Genomic DNA, 15,720 nt, shown 5'->3' with positions numbered 1-15,720 from the left:
CATTTGTCTTGTAAATCCACACACCCACACATTTTATCTCTGCGAAACAAGACGGCGAGATGTTAAGAGACAGGACAAACAGCCAAGGTTAATACAGAAGGTTGAAATATGGATGACTCAGATCTATTAACAAAGCTATGAAGAGACTTGGGAAAAAAGGTCGGCATTTGGAGAGGAGTGTCTGATCTCCCTGGAGCCAGTCATGTGCCTTCGACTACAGATTTATACACCCAAATAAACAGCCGCTGTGCCCCACGGAGAGCCAGCGCCGGAGGTAGGTTGGGGGCAGACCTGGGGTCGGACCATGCACCACCGCTTGCATGGCAAACACTGCCCTCTCAAAATAGGGACCTTGCAGAAAATTCAGGCTCTACCCACATTACTTTAACTGACCCTTGAAATAATTGTCTTCAATTGCATATTTTTAGCACACGGTGTAATCGTCTGCTGAACCACAAATGACAGGAAACAGCTATCGGGTCTTCACGCGGGACAATCCCAGGCTGCGCAACTGCTCCGTGCCCAGTCTGGAGGGTCCCCCCTTCCTGAAGAGTCCCAAATCTCATTTCACATTTAGCATCTTGGATGTAGAAAAATGCAGCCGCTGGAGGAATTTCAGCTGCCATGAAAGCTCTCTCATCACGGCTCCCCAGCAGCCAGCACCGCAGCAAATCCATTAGCAGCCCGCTGGCATCCCTTCAGTGTTAGGAGGGTTTTGGGACCTGCTGGGGAGTTTCTTTCCTAAAGGAGGGAGGGAAACAAAAAACCAAAGGCACGCAGACCTCAGTCCCCTCTAAAGTAGAGGAAAATGTTGCAGGTTTGGGTTTTAAAGAGCCCTGAGGAGCAGGGCACAGGGAGAGATGCTGGTGGCTGCCCAGCGCTTTGCGCCTGTCGTGGGAGCTCGGTTCTGACCCACACATCCTCAGCTGTGCAAAGTTTGGTCACTTGGTCATTCCCAGTCTGTGGGTATGGCCATGTGTGCCCAGAGCAGGGCCTGATCCTGCTCCTGCAGCTGGTCCAGAGCAAACGGACCCATTCTCCGCTTCCATGGGGTGTTTTCCATCCCCTTTTTAACACCACATCAACCTCATCCTTGAAACCCACTGCTACGTACAATCTCTGACTTGGGCTTGCAAAAATGTATGGAAAACTTTTATCAGAACAACACCTGCTCTTCAGAGATACACACTCCTGATGATGTTTTACGAGGAGTTTGAATGACAGACCAAAAGGCAAGATTTTATTTTGGGTTTTAAAGCAGACAGTCATGTAGCAACCAAGACAAGGCATTTTTGAGCTGCTTCCAGCTTTGGAGCTACTGAGGTTCCTCATTTTCATCTATAAACAATTAAAAAACTCAAACCACCCTATAGTGCAGGCTGAGTGGGTTGTATTAGCCTTCATTATTAGCAACGAAGGCTAAAAAGGGTTAGAGAGAGAATATGTTAGCTACCAGGCAAATAGCATTAAACCTTCAGAAGGCTGATGAATATTGATGCGATGGATCAAAATCAGAACACGGCTCCCTGGCAGGTTGTCAGGAGCTGCAGACAGCGCAGATTGCATCGTCAGTACAAAGTCCAGCTAAGCAGCCTCCTCCTTCCCTGCAAATCCTACAGAAATCGGTTATTCATGGAGAAAAAATGACAGCCCCTGGCAACCTGGAAACTTGTGTTAAGGAGAGCAGAAGGGACCAGCTCCACATAGCATCACATGTCAAGTGTCCTGCTCCCACCTCCCATTTATACCTTTGAGCACTAATTAGATCAATAAATTTAAGTCAGATTGTGATCTAATGCTGCCTTCTGGCCTTTACTATTGAGCGGGCCAGAATAAATTAAGTTTAATTGCCCCTGTACATACAGAGCCAGGGAAGATAGGATGGGAAAGGTCATTGAGGGAACTTGTAGCCAAACCCCAAATCCCAAGGAAGGACTGATGGGGCTGAATCATTCCCAAACAACTTCTCTTTCATAGAAACAGGGGTGGAAATGTGTGTGCGATGGGGTCAGCCTGGAAGCCCAGCGAGAGGAGGACAAGGAGAAGGAGGAGGAGAAGGAGCTTAGCCCACGCGTGCCACTGAGAAGAGCCAGGGTCCCTGCACAGGACAGAGGCCACGGGCTGCAGCTCAGTGATGCACAGAGAGACAAGCTCTGTTGTTTTTCCCAGCCCTAAAAAAAAAGGATCAAGCCTACATCGCCCTGAGCAGTGCTTAAACGAAATCAGTCATTAGGAGAAAATTGGACCCCGGTGTCTCTTCCGCCCTTGCTTTAAGGAAACGAGAGCAGCAATTACCGCTTGCATATTCAACAGCCTCCTTAGCAAGCTAAATTAGCCCGCGTGGAGCAACATGCTGCCAAAGCCTGTCTGCGACCGATGCCCCAACAGGCTGGTTTAAAGCCAGCACTGGCATTGCAGTGTTGCGGTCTGCAGCCTAAAAATACCCAGCAAGGGTACAAACGCATGCAAAGGAGCGTGCACGCTCCCCTTCACACCCGCCTCCAAACCCGCCCAGAAGCTAGGAGCTAAATCTTCAAATATGAATATTAGCGTGTTGTTTTTCTGGCTCCTCTCCCATCCCCTCCCAAAAGAAAGATGCAAGATCCCGAGCGAGCTCTTTCTCAACGGCAAGCTTTATTTCAGTGCGTTGCACAAGAGGACAGTATTTTTGTGCAGGTGCAGTAATGCTCACCGACTGTCTCTGCCAAGCCCTGACCGATTTCAGCATCTTGGTGACAGCAAGCTTTGTCTACCCCCAGCCCGCAGTTTCAGCGCAGCCTGGGCTGCTCTCGACCGATGGAAATTTTCTGACTCTCTTCCAATGCTGCAAAGTGACCTCCTTGGCTGGCGGTGGCTGGGAGGCACTTGGCCTCGGCAGGCAGTTTCGGAAGATACCGTCATCCCCGCCAAGTGCTAGAGCCAGGTGTCCTGGACCACTTTCTACAGCACATAGAAGGCAGCAACTTGGCATCCCACACATTGCACCCTATGCTTGTCCCATCCCGCTGCTGAACAATGGTGCACCCTCCCTTGGTGCTTCTCCCCATGCATCTAATACCCAGCACAGGGCACAGTGCTGGGGTGCACATCAAACCCACTAGTTACTTTGCATCACTTTTTTAAACAAACAATTCTAAATTATTTTCCTCCCATGATAAGCAACGTCGAGACCTCCATAGCAATAAAAGCTAGATGCTCCCACAGCATTTTTCAGACCGCCTGTATGTTTGAGGCAACCCCTGAGAAGCATCAAAGCCTTCCCTGGGCACGTTTTGATTTTTCACCTTATGGACCCAAGACAGCCAGCACCCTCCTTGGCTCTGCTCACTAACCCGACCTCTTCTCAGGTTCAGTCCCTTTTACGAGCCCTCCGAAATGTGTGCCCAGTACTCTGCCCATCTGATCAGGTGGCAGCATTTGGGCTTATCCCTCTCAAGAGCAAGAAGTGCTGCTCTGTTTCATGTTGGCACCAAAACCAGTGCAAAGAAACCCTTTTTAATGAGGGGGATCCAAGCATTATTTAATTTTAAAAATAAAAGCTTCGAAACAGACCCATGTGTGGATGAAAAGCTCAGAAACAAGATTGCCTTCCCCTAAGCAGGTGCCACCTTCCCTCCAGCACAGAAGCCTGAAGGACCTGAGCCCATCACCAGAATTTCCAGCATGGACCCCATGCTAAGCATGGTGCCGGCATCACCAGCATGGCCGTTCCTGTTAAAAGCAAGCAGGATGATTTTTTGGCCACAAGCTCCCATGCCGATTGCCAAAAACCCCCTTCTCCAGTGTAAAGCTGTTTTCAGGCACAGGCTGCAAAGGAGGGGAATGTTTGCGTTTGGTGGAAATCCGTGCGTATCAGCAGGAGGGGGAAAAAAGCCAAAACCCTCGGCTAAAAGGCTTTAAACTGTTTGATGATTGCCTTTTCCCCCTCCATCCATCCATGAAACAGCAACCACGAAAGCGGATGGGGACAGGACCCTTCCAGCGATGCCAAAGGAAAATCAGCTGCCAGGAGGAGCCTGACTCATCGCTAAATCACAAGAACCGTAATTCTCAGCGTAAGCAAATCTCAAAGACTTCGGTTTCATGGATTTATAAATATATCTGCTAAATCCTAAATTACCCCAGATCCTCCTCCCCCTTCCCAGAAATCCTGTTATACTCCATGAACCCAACAAAGAGCATTTTGCACCTCCAAACCTTGCTCAGGCTACCCGGTACCCGAAAGGCACCGGGATACCGCTGGAGCTGGCTGCAGTCACAGGCTCTCGGCTCGCTCCCGGAAGGCCCCATCTGCCAGCATCGTCAAAACCCCAAAGCTCGCCTAAAACGTGTCGCCTCCTCTTTGTATTCTTTCCTTTTATTGTGGCATTCATCACAACCTAAAGCATACACCCGGGCCTGCTGTCTCACGAGAAAACATTTTGTTCTGCTCAAGAACAGATGAGATTCGGGGGCTCAATGGTGAAATTTAGGGTGCAGCAAGAAAAATCAAACCAGTTTATTCACAGAGCCAGCAAACACTCATACGTTCACCAGTGAAGGAAAAAAATAGTTTCACAAATTTGTAACACACCAGAAAAAGCCCTCCTTTTCCCATCTAAACAAAATTTACACCTACCGCAAGCAGCAAAAGTGCCAGGAGAGACTTTTTTGTACGTGTCTGCATGGGGCTCCCATCTGGAGGTGTTGATGATGCTACTCAGGGAAAAAAGCAACAACCTCCATCACACTGTGAGAATATTACAGCCTGGCTTGCAAGCCACCTCTCCAGCACACGAGCGAGCTCCCCACCAAGGGAAGCACACGTGCTATTGACTCTGCAATCCACTTTTCGGGGGGAAGAGCGTGGTGCGCAGCAGGGTGGGACGAGATCTGTCTTAGCGCTCTCCAACCAAAATCAAACCTTGGAGCAGTACTGCTCGGCTTGGCAAGCCAGCAAAAGTCTGGAGCAGGGGATGGTTGCTGGTGTGTTGCAGGACCACGACTGTCCCAGGGCATGGAGATAAGCTTGGGTCCAAGGAGAAGATGCTGAGGGCTTGCGGCATCCATCCCCCGCAGTGGGACCTGCCCCGGGGATCCCCACACAGCCCTTTACCCCCCTGCAGTTGTGGAGACCAGCACAGCTCAGTGCACAAATGAATCTGACCAGGGACGATGCTGCTGGAGCAAAACTTTGTTTAGTTTTTGAGGATTAAAAATCAAACCCTGCTGGAAGTTTCCCAGTCAGCTAGATGGCAAGCAGTAACACCGAAGGAGGTCACGAGTTCTCCGCTAAAAGGGTAAACTTAATCAGTGACGAGCTGAGCGCCAGATCCGCTAAACCGCTACAGACGGCTTCTTATAGGAGCTCCAGCAGATCAGCTCGGGCAAATGCCATTTATTTCAGGAACAAGGACAACAAGCGAGGAACCACAGACAAGACCCAGTTTGGGAACCTATATAAATATATATATATTTTTCTTAATACTCACTAGGGTGCTAAATGACCCAATTCTACAAATGCACACATGCCTTTTTTCCAGCAGCCGGGCGGATTTGTGGTCCTCTTTAGCAAACCAAAAACCGGGGTGGGTTGGCGGTGGGAGGAAGAGAGGGTTTTCAACTCACATATTCCTCCCTTAAATGAACCGAATGATTCGCATCCCGGAACGCAGGCACAACACTTGTTGGAGGTGGGTTAAGCCCAAGAGACTTCCCAGGAAGGCAGAGGGAGGTGAAGACGATGGGGGGACTCCCCAGGAAGGATGCTGGAGCATCCCCCTTGCCCTGCCCGTGCCCCAGCCCGGCTTCAAAAGGCAGCACAGAAAAACCCAGCAGAAAGGAAAGGAGATGCGAGGGGCCACCCCTCCCGGTGCTCCCCTCACCCTGCTCTTGTTTCAGGGTGGCAGCTGCCGGCCCTGCATTGTGGTGGGGCTCAAAGGGGCAGAGATAGTCCTTTCAGAGCCGAGGTCACGCGCGGGGAGGGATTAGCGCGGACCCGGGGCTCTCCTGAAAGCCTTCAGCCTTGCAGAGAAGACCCTCACAAAAGTTGTTCTTTGCCATTTGAACCTGGTCTCTCAAGAAGCCTTTGCGGGCGTCTGGCCCTGCAGCGCTGCAGACGTCCGGGCTGGGCAATGCCAAATCTTGGCCGGGCAGCCCTCGAGGCCAAAAACAGTCAAGAGAGGGATGCAAGATCCCCTGGACAGGTCAGGGGGCTGCTACAGCCCCGCCGAGCATCCCAGGGCAAGCATCCTCCTCCATCCTGGCTCCATCCCCATGACCTGGCACAAGCACAAGCCAACATCCAGCCCCACTCCATTTCCACCGCTGGTTTTGGCCCCAGCTGGGGGAAAACACTCACACAAAGCTCAAAACAGCTCCAGGAGGCTGATAATACCGAGCTGTGAATCCAACCCCAGCGCATCACAAGTTACATATAATTAGCCAGGAAGACCAGCTTCGGTGAGCAGAAACCTCCTGAGATGTTGGGCGCCAGGACCACCTCCCAGCCCGGCCGCTAGAAGAAGACCTCCCCTCCCAGTACTTCCCTCTCCAACTTCAAGGACATGGATTTAAGTCACTTCATTTCTGAGGTCGCTCCTGACTCCAACTACTCCCTTTGATGATGCAAAGCTTTTGTCAATAAAAACTCAACAGCCTGGCAAGCAGGGAGAGAGGAGCTGTATTTCCCACTGGAAGAGGATATTTGTTTGCCAATTAACCTTTTCCCAGAGAACAATAGTTCAATAAAAGCTGTCCTTTATTTTAATTCTCTCTTTCTTCCTCCCCCCACCCCCCGCCTCAAGCCCGGCTCCTCCAGTGAATATTTGGGCTTTGACTTTGATTTATCGTATGCAAAGCCTCACTGCTGAGCTTTCCATGTCACTGCTCCCCATTTCAGCAGTAATCCCCGGGGTGAGACAGGCTCTCCGAGTGTAAAACTGAGGGAGAAGGCAGGCAGGTTTTTCCTCTCTTAAAGCCTCTTAATTAATTTGGCTTAGGAAACTGGAGTTTCCAAGCTACTCAGCAGCAGACGCTTCCAGTCCATCAGCACAGCAACGTCTGCTGTGGGGCCACCACCACGGCAAGGCAACCAGGAGCTGCTGGCTGAGTCCCGACACGTTAGTTTTGGGTTGTGTTTGGAGATTTTTAGGATTATCCATTCTTAAGGTGAGGCTACTGGAACCACTGGTGTTCATGCAGCTTGTGGTGTGTAGCAAGCTGGGTTTTTTCACTTTCAAAATGGAAACTCGGTGGAGGCTGCTGTAAATAGGAGTCCTTCCTAACAGGGACCCTGATGGGTAGATATCATTAAATTTCAAGATATCATTAAACCTGTAGTTCAGAAAGTGCCCAAAGCAAACAAACCACATTTGTCAGATCTCTCAGCTGCCTACCCACCTGCCATGCTGATTTCCCTTTAAAGATTTTGAAATCCTGATGTTAATCCAGAGTGATTTTTCCCCCTAAAGTACGAACCTGGGGTTAAGAATTCCTTGATAAATATGTCTGATGGCAGAAATGGCCCGCCAGCCTCTTTCCTTCCAGTACGACACACATACCTCCCCATGCTTCAGCAGATGAATACCGAAAAACAATACACGTGAGCTCGCGTCAGGCACAACACAATCCCAACAGCTCCAGCACGATGCCTACTCCCACCCGGCCTGGGAAAAAGCAGCAATTTTTACCACATTACACTAAAAGACTGTTTGCATTTAAACATCATAAAGAAAAGCAGGTGAGCACAGCAGGCGAGACTAATTGGAAGGCTTGATTATGTTCTTCTTACGTAGATGCAACACAATGTAGCTTATGGTAAAAGTCCCGCTTTGACAAGGATGGAGCTGCACCACCCCATGCCACAGGACAGCGGGACTCAGGTTTCCCAGGAGAGCTGCTCAAACCCACCACCCGCAATTCAGAGGACCCGGTTTAACGGAGGCACACCATTTCAATTGCCTAACTATCCTGCCTCCCACAGACGGCAGGGAGCAAGGAAGGGCTTGCTCCCAAGTCAGCCGACCCATCGCTGCCGGGGATGGACTGAAGGACCATCCCTCTTCCCTGGCAGGAGCATCCAGAGGGGAACATCCATCCAGTGGAGATCCCAAGGGGATGCATTTAAAAATCAATAGAGGCTATTTTAACGCTTAATCCAGGAAAGTATCAGGATCAGCAGCATCAATACAAACTAAATTTGAACACACTGAGTACATGCACAGGATTATTTTTTTCTTTTGTGCATTGATTTAACCAAATCTGTTTTTCCCCAGACACTCTGAAGTCCAAACAGGGCATCCGTAGCATCCCTAATGCTTCAGGCATCCTGCCTGCCTCCATCTCTACATGCTGCTTAAAAAATGAGTCTCTCCACCCCTCCGGAGCAAACGTTTCAGTCAGGAAACCCCCCTTGAAGGTGCAATAACGCAGTGATAGTGGCCACCTCCCTGCCAGGGCTATTTACAGAAGTGGATTTCTCTTCTTTGCAGGTTTTTTCACACTGTACCCGCCACAAATTGCAACACAGGCTTCCCATCCCTGTAGAAATTTGTACAATGATCTCTCTCTTTTCATCAAAAAAAAAAAAAACAACCAACCCAACAGCCTCACAATCACAAAGAAATGCTTGAAAAAGTGACCCAAGGGGATCCTGAGAGGCTCAGATACCCCGAGAGAAGATAACTGTGTTTGAATTTTTTAATTTAATCTCATCTGCTGCAGGAGGGCAGTCTGGGTGTTCATATATTTGGGACTAGCCACACTCCAGACACACCCACAAGCACAGACGTACCTTCCCAGTGGCCAACGCAGGCACAATATGGGCTCAGAAAGCCATAATGTCACCCATTTCTGTTGGGGTACAGCACAGTGCTCTGCCCTCTTCCATCCGCCAGCTCCCTCCTGTGTGCCCACTGCAATCTCTGCAGAGATGCTCCACGGTTCAACACCATCACTTCGCTCGCCTTCCTAAGTCTTCAAACCAGTCCTCGATGCTCCTGGCCCTTTTCAAGCTCACAACTCCTTGCAGATGACTTCTTGCTTGGGGTTGGAGTCCACCACTCTGGCTAGCAAAGTGAAAGTACTTCTCCCCATCGACACCAGTCCAGTTTACTCACTATCTGAAGCAATGGAGAACTTCACCTCTTTGAGGGTTCCTGAGTCCTGGTGGTGGCAGGGTCTTGCAAAGGTCTTCATATCTGCCACCTGGGCAAGGCTTCACGGTACCACCAAGGTGACCAGTGCCTTCGTGACATTCCTTCAAAACTCACCTCTTTTCCTGGCTTCAGGGCTATGTATTTGACTGACATCAGGTCTGTCCAGCTCTCCAGTGAGAAAGTGTGTCCCCAACATCCCAAAACACACCCCCATTCCTTTAGCAGCTTTGAAGCTGAAACATCTCTAGCAGCAGAGGTGGTGACTGAGTTTGCTGGTAGGAGCCACGCAGGGTTGCATCTTTCCATTAACCAGCTCACCAGATCTTTCAACACGGCCCAGACAACACCACTGATAAGGAACTGGGGCCCAGGAGGTCTAACTGAGCTTGAAACCCAGTGAGCTGAGCCCTGTTCCTCAATTTGTACTTCCTCATGCCCATGCTATGAGGGTCACAAGCCAGCCAAGCAAAGGCTTCAAGTGGGGCAAGCCATGTTCATTGGGCTCCCGAAGTGGCTAAGCAGAGCCCTGACAACCAAAAAGCAAAGCCAAGCCACTGGCTCAGGGGCTGCAACGACGTCAGAGCATCTCTGCTGAGACACCCAAAGGTACCATTGCTCTACGCTTTGCCACAAAACAGAGGTCGCCATGAGAACGGGCTGGGTAAGGCTGTTTTCTGCTTAGCTCTTAGCACAAGCACATCCATCTCAAACCCTCCCCCAAATGGAACAAGAACCTCCAACATCCAGAACCTCCAACTCAAACCCCTCCCTACAACGGAGGGCCTCCAGGTTTGCTGGCTAGCCACTGCCCTAAACCTTGAAAAACTTTTTCCTCCGTGTCTAACCTTGGTAGCCCATTGCTCCAAATTAACACTGCAGTTTGGATGCCCTAAACACATGCTAATGAAATAACTCAAAGAGAGAGCGACCATGAGATCATCCACAATCTCGTGACTGTCCACAGGGGAAGGAAATTAAATGGCTTTTGGATAACAAATCTTCACAGCATTTTCCAGCACAAGACCTGTAATATTGCAGCGAAAGCTTGAAGAAGCTGCAAATTGGATTTAGGTACCTGAAAACTCCAGGTTCACTCCACTACCACCAGAGATACCACAGGAAGAGAAAACACCCTGAAATAACTGCCTCTACAGACAAAAACTTTCAAAACTCCATTAATGCAGGGTTTTAGAGCTGGCAAGAGCTACCCATCCGCACTGACTGCAACATGAGCTGTGAGAGCAGGAGGAGGAGAGAAAAAGCATCTTCCAGGCAATCACAGGCATTTTTCGTCCAGTTGAGTCCCTCGTGGGGAGAGCAACCCATGCATCAACAGGAGCACTTGAAGCATGCCAGCGCTGTATAAATTCACTTTCAGTAGATTTACCAACACGTCATATGGAAAAGGAATGCGTGCTATGCAAATCCAGCCCCAGACTGTTCCCTGCCTAATCTAGCTTTAGATTCAAATGCTTATTACCATGGCGTCTAATCGGGTAATGCGTAATAGACAGGTTTAGTTTGGGCTCCCAGTACTTCAGCTGTGTTCTTACTAAGGCACCCAACGGAGGGGGGAAAAAAAAAAAAAAGAGAAACAAAGAGAAAAAACCCCAACACTGCAAAGAATTCATGCTCTGGTGGAAAGCAGAGAACAAAAACCAGGCGTGGAAAAAAGTATTGACACCTACCAGTAAAGGCCAGGCAGATATGCAAACATTTGGCAGCTCACCAAGAACACAATGAACATTGAGTCCTGTTCGCACCCCATCGTATCCCTGCAGGGAAGTAGGTGGCTGGTCTTTCAGGGTCTCTCCCTTCTGCCCCCTCCGTGAGACATAAGGTGATGCAAGGATCTCACACACCCACGTAGGACCCATCTACCAGCAGGTACCTCCCAGCAGCACCGAGCACAGCTGGTCACACTGTAACCTCCGGAGTACCTTATGGATGCTCTGGCACCCATGCCAGGACCTCCAGAGCCTGGGTAACACGTGCCAACCAGGAGCTGTTTGCTGGTTTGGGAAGGAAGGGGTTCCCTTACTGCATCAGGGTCTGCAGCTGGACACAGGGACCACGGGAAGGTCACTCCCGGAGGCCACGACCTCCCTGTTTGCTGGCACCAGCCACACAGCAGGGCTCACGCCACAGCCAAGGTCATCTCTGCCCTTACCCACACCAGGCAAGATGATTCATTTCACTTCTAAGTTTGTCAAATACAGTCAGTCTGCCCAAGCCATACGTCACCCCTGGTACCTCCAGGATGCAACCCAGATGCCAACCTCTTACCTCCACCATGCAGCTACAACTCAGCCTCTGTGCACCAGAGAGGACCCAGGGGCAGGGACACAGGACCCACCACTCAGGCTTGACAGGTTCTCCTCTCCATCTGCTGCTCATCTGCCACGCTAAGTTTTCCTGTGATAGAAGATGGTGAGGTTTTCAACACCATCGTCCAGCTCCCACCTTCAGCATGCCGAATCCCAGCAGCTTGTCCCCCCGCCTCCGCAACGCCGAATGGCATGCAGACCTGCAACCAGCTTCAGCAAAGGGTCAAGACATGGAAATGTTGCTACCAGCCTCTCTACAAGACTGCATTGACCCTGCTACACTACAGAAACTACACTCGGTGGGGTAAGCAGCACTAGGAATACCAACACTAACAAAGAGGTTTCCCTCTGTGAACCTAAACAATATAAGCCACATTTATATTAAGGCTGCAGGATGAACTTACATTTATTAGACATCAGAGAATTCACATAGGCGAACATCCCCCCTGCAACACGTACATGTCTGTGCAAGTCCTGCAGCATGGGCTCTCTGGTGTCTCGTAACGTGGTAAATCCAACTAAAGCACTCTTTATGGCTTGGATGTTCATAACATTTATGTGTATTCCCTGGTATCTAGTACAGACTCAGTTTTCATTGCATCCTTTCCCTTAATAAAAAAACTCCACAACACCCTTCTAACCCAACGACTATTTTGACAAAACTTGCAGCGGCTCCACATATTTGAGATGAAAATCAACGTGGAAGAAGGGACAAAACCAGCCAATGGACTTGATGAATTGTCAGTGACAGGGGAGGAGGAGCAGATGGACCCACCAACTTTAAAGCTTCCTTTCATTAGGAAACTAAGCTAAAATCATAGGTTAACTTTCCACGATGCATGTTATTACTGCGGAAAGTGAGGTGGTTGCTATTCTGCCTCTCAGGCACATGTGCTCTATGCTTCATCATTTGCTGAATGAATATTCAAATGCTTTGAAAGGAGAAGGAAAACAAACCCAAAGAAACCAGTGGTTGCAGCTTGCAGTATTTTCATAAGCCTGTTCAAAGTCCACGCCAGATCTACCATCGCCTGCTTTGCTGCCTGGCTGCGTGGGTGACTGGCCGGGCTCTCCCTCCGGCCCCGCACCTTCCCAGCTCACAGCAGTGCCTGGAGCTGGTCTGGGGGACTTTCTTCCTCGCTCCTGCAGCCGACGTGACAGCAGGGATGGTTAAACAAATTGGAAAGACCCCCTTTCTCACGCAGCCCACCCCACGGCGCAGAGGGAAGAAACCCTTTGCGAGACTCCCCATCCGAGGACATGGAAGGAGATGCTCGCGGGGAAGTCCTTCCCAGCACCAAAGGAGCCACCCAAATAGTATTTACCTGGCCACAGGGACTAAATACCCTAGCAAAGTCATACTCATTTGTGAGCCAAAAAAGAAAGAGTTCACATTCCCGTATTTATAGCCACTTCCACTTCTGGAGCTCTGTCTACAACAGTCTCCAGGACAGGGTCATTCCCAGTGGTGACTGTGAAGAGGTCCCAGTGAAAAGGTCCTTCATCCCACTGTGGCACAGGGACTTACGGATAGTTCACACATACATATTTCCAAGGGAAAAAATATTTCAAAGCCTCAAGAAGCTGCATTTCTGGAGCTGTGGATAACACACATGCGAAGAGCATGCTTCACTTATGATAACCCAGGATTGGCAACCCATTTGAGATGTAAAAATAATTTAATGAATAAGTATATTTAGATTTATAACCCCACAGCAGCTTTATTTATAGGGATGCCAATCACTTTTACACAGATATAAAACTGGCTGGCAGAATGCCTTAGACTATATCCAGAAACCCATCTGTAACAAATCTAAGCCGTGATATCTCTACATACGTTTGGCCAAAGAATAACGCTAATGCCAGTCATCTTGACTTTAAATGTACAGATGGGCTGGGGGGGGCTTGCCAAGCCTGCCACATGGCCAAAGATGGATGAATTTTGCTATCACCTACTATAAACTGGTTGGGGAAAGGACCAGATGAAGGAAAACCAGTCACTGTCTGGGCTGTGTGGATGCTAATACCAACGCAACGCTGGCTGGAGAGCAAGCCAGCATCCAGCTGGCTACAGGTGAACCTCTTTCAAAGCCTTTCACCACTGAAATGGGGAGCTATAAGCAAGGAAAAAAGACCCACAGGAGCTCTGCAGCACCTTTAAAAGGCGAGGGGTTTAAGCTAGGGCTCTTGCGTATAGTTTTTTTGATCCACCGCTCAAGACACAAAGCTGGAACAGCGGAAGATGCAGGAGAAATTAATTGAAAGTCATCGCTTGGCTCTCGATCTCAAAGCAGGTGAGGATTTCTAGTGAGACCTCTCCTCTCCCACCACTGCCCAGGATCTCACAGCTTTATCTAAACCTGCAGACATCAAGGGGAGAGGTTGCCATTGATTTCCACGGGGCTGGCGTTGCAGCATCCCAAACTACCCCGTGTTGTTGGGGTGGGTCTGGGGGCTTTCTGTTGCTGCCTCTCCAGCTCAAGCGGGAACCACCTGGAGACCTGAAAAGTTGTGTCTAATTCACAAGAAACAAAGAAAAAAATGCTCTTTGTCCCATTGGGGCTTCTGGGGTCTGGTTGTCTCAGAAATGGGGCAAAACAGGGATGGCTCCATGTCAAATACAGACTATGGGTAAATGCATCTCATCCACGGAAGCTGCAGTATTTTGGCAAATGCCAAGACGGAAAAGGTTACTCTGGAATATTATTTTGAATAGCTCTGGGAACAAACCCAGCATTAATTTTCAACACTTATTCAGCAAACGATTTGAATAAACTGAGGGAGGCTTGCGCACACATACCGACAGCATTATTTCGTAGATTTTTGCCTCTGCTCCTCAGATAATTTATGAGAAAACAACTCCCAGCAAACACGATCGCCTTCCAGTTCGACGCATGGATTCAACTGACCCTGCCTTGGGGACGAGGTAACCTCTCAAGATCCCTTCCAGCCTAATTTTAATACCATTTTACACCGCAAACTGTTTACATGCTGGCATTTGCTCTGATTAATCCCTGGAAATAAATACGTCTAAAAGAGTAACCGATGGAAAGAAAAAACAGAAACCCAACAGCAGTTCCCTCTCTCAAGGACAAAGCAAAGGAAAACAACCAGACGCGGAGCTACGACATCCTCGATTCAAATGTTTTCCAAAACATTTCCAAATGTTTTCCAAAGCCTCCAGCTGAAGCTTTCACAGCTAAGCTGCGACTCCACCAAAGCCTTGGGCTATGGTTACAGCCTGTGCCGTTATTTGAGTGCGGCATCACGGCGAGTTGTGGCACACACTGAGGAGATGGTTGGCGATGACTTTTCCAGTGACGCACCTGCCAAAACACACAGAAGACCCTCGTGCAGAAAACACAGCATTTCAAAGAAAACCTGCCTCTGCTTTCTCAATGGGGCATCTTCCAGCGTGATGGAGCTCAATTGCTATGTGGGCTTTCAGGAAGAGAGAGTCAGTGAATGCACGTGGCCAGATGCCCTCACCTTCACGGCAGGCTTTTGAGTTCATTCCAAGCACCTTCGGAAATCACTCCTCTGCCTCTAATCCTTTGGAAATATGGAAAATAATAAAATAAAAAATAAAATAATAAAATAACAATAAAAAATATTTTAAAAGCCCACTTATGGAAAGTAAAGAGAGAAAAACATACATTTTCTACACTTAAGCAAGAAATGCTGAAGTTCTGTCCAAACACCAAGAAACATGGACATTATTTATGGTTATTACACAGCCAAAACTGAGATGGTTGTGGGAGATGCTGGTCTGAGCAGCTGACCCCAACCGCAGCAGCCAAAGGACAAGCAGCGAAGTCTCAGCAGTGCTCAGCTGCAAGAACTGCCTGCTCCGGTGACCGGGGGACTGGCACATGGCAGGTCCCCGTCCCCAGCCTCCTCACCCTGCTGCTGACACAACAGCTTCCACCCATGCCAACGGCCTCGTCAGAAATGGCAGCGCCTGTAAAGCCGAGTCTCAGAGGTCCTTCAAAATCCAAAGCTGATCTCCACCTCTTTCAACTTGATTCTGGACACAATAAAAACCCAGAGCAGGCTCCTTTCTGAAGGAGCCCTCCTATCAACTGTACGTGGGCTTTTGATTAGACCTTTTGTAGAGTTGAAAAAAAAAAAGCCTTGCTTGAGGATGATAAAGTCTAGACACTACAATATATTTTCCAGCTGATCTAGCAAACCTAAAAAGCCCTCCCTTGATCTTGGACTGCCACGATCAAAGCCATTATCCCATTCGGAGCCCT

General features: G+C 49.2%; 1 protein-coding gene across 1 annotated transcript in view; it reads right to left on the bottom strand.

The window, feature by feature from the left end:
* The window catches only part of DAAM1 (dishevelled associated activator of morphogenesis 1), an 80,650-nt gene that overhangs the window by 61,966 nt on the left and 2,964 nt on the right, over positions 1–15,720 (bottom strand). The gene's annotated exons all lie outside the window — the stretch shown is intronic.

Source organism: Gavia stellata, chromosome 7 (assembly GCF_030936135.1).
Source record: "Gavia stellata isolate bGavSte3 chromosome 7, bGavSte3.hap2, whole genome shotgun sequence".
Classification (NCBI taxonomy): Eukaryota; Metazoa; Chordata; class Aves; order Gaviiformes; family Gaviidae; genus Gavia; species Gavia stellata.
This window is presented reverse-complemented; position numbering and strand designations above follow the sequence as displayed.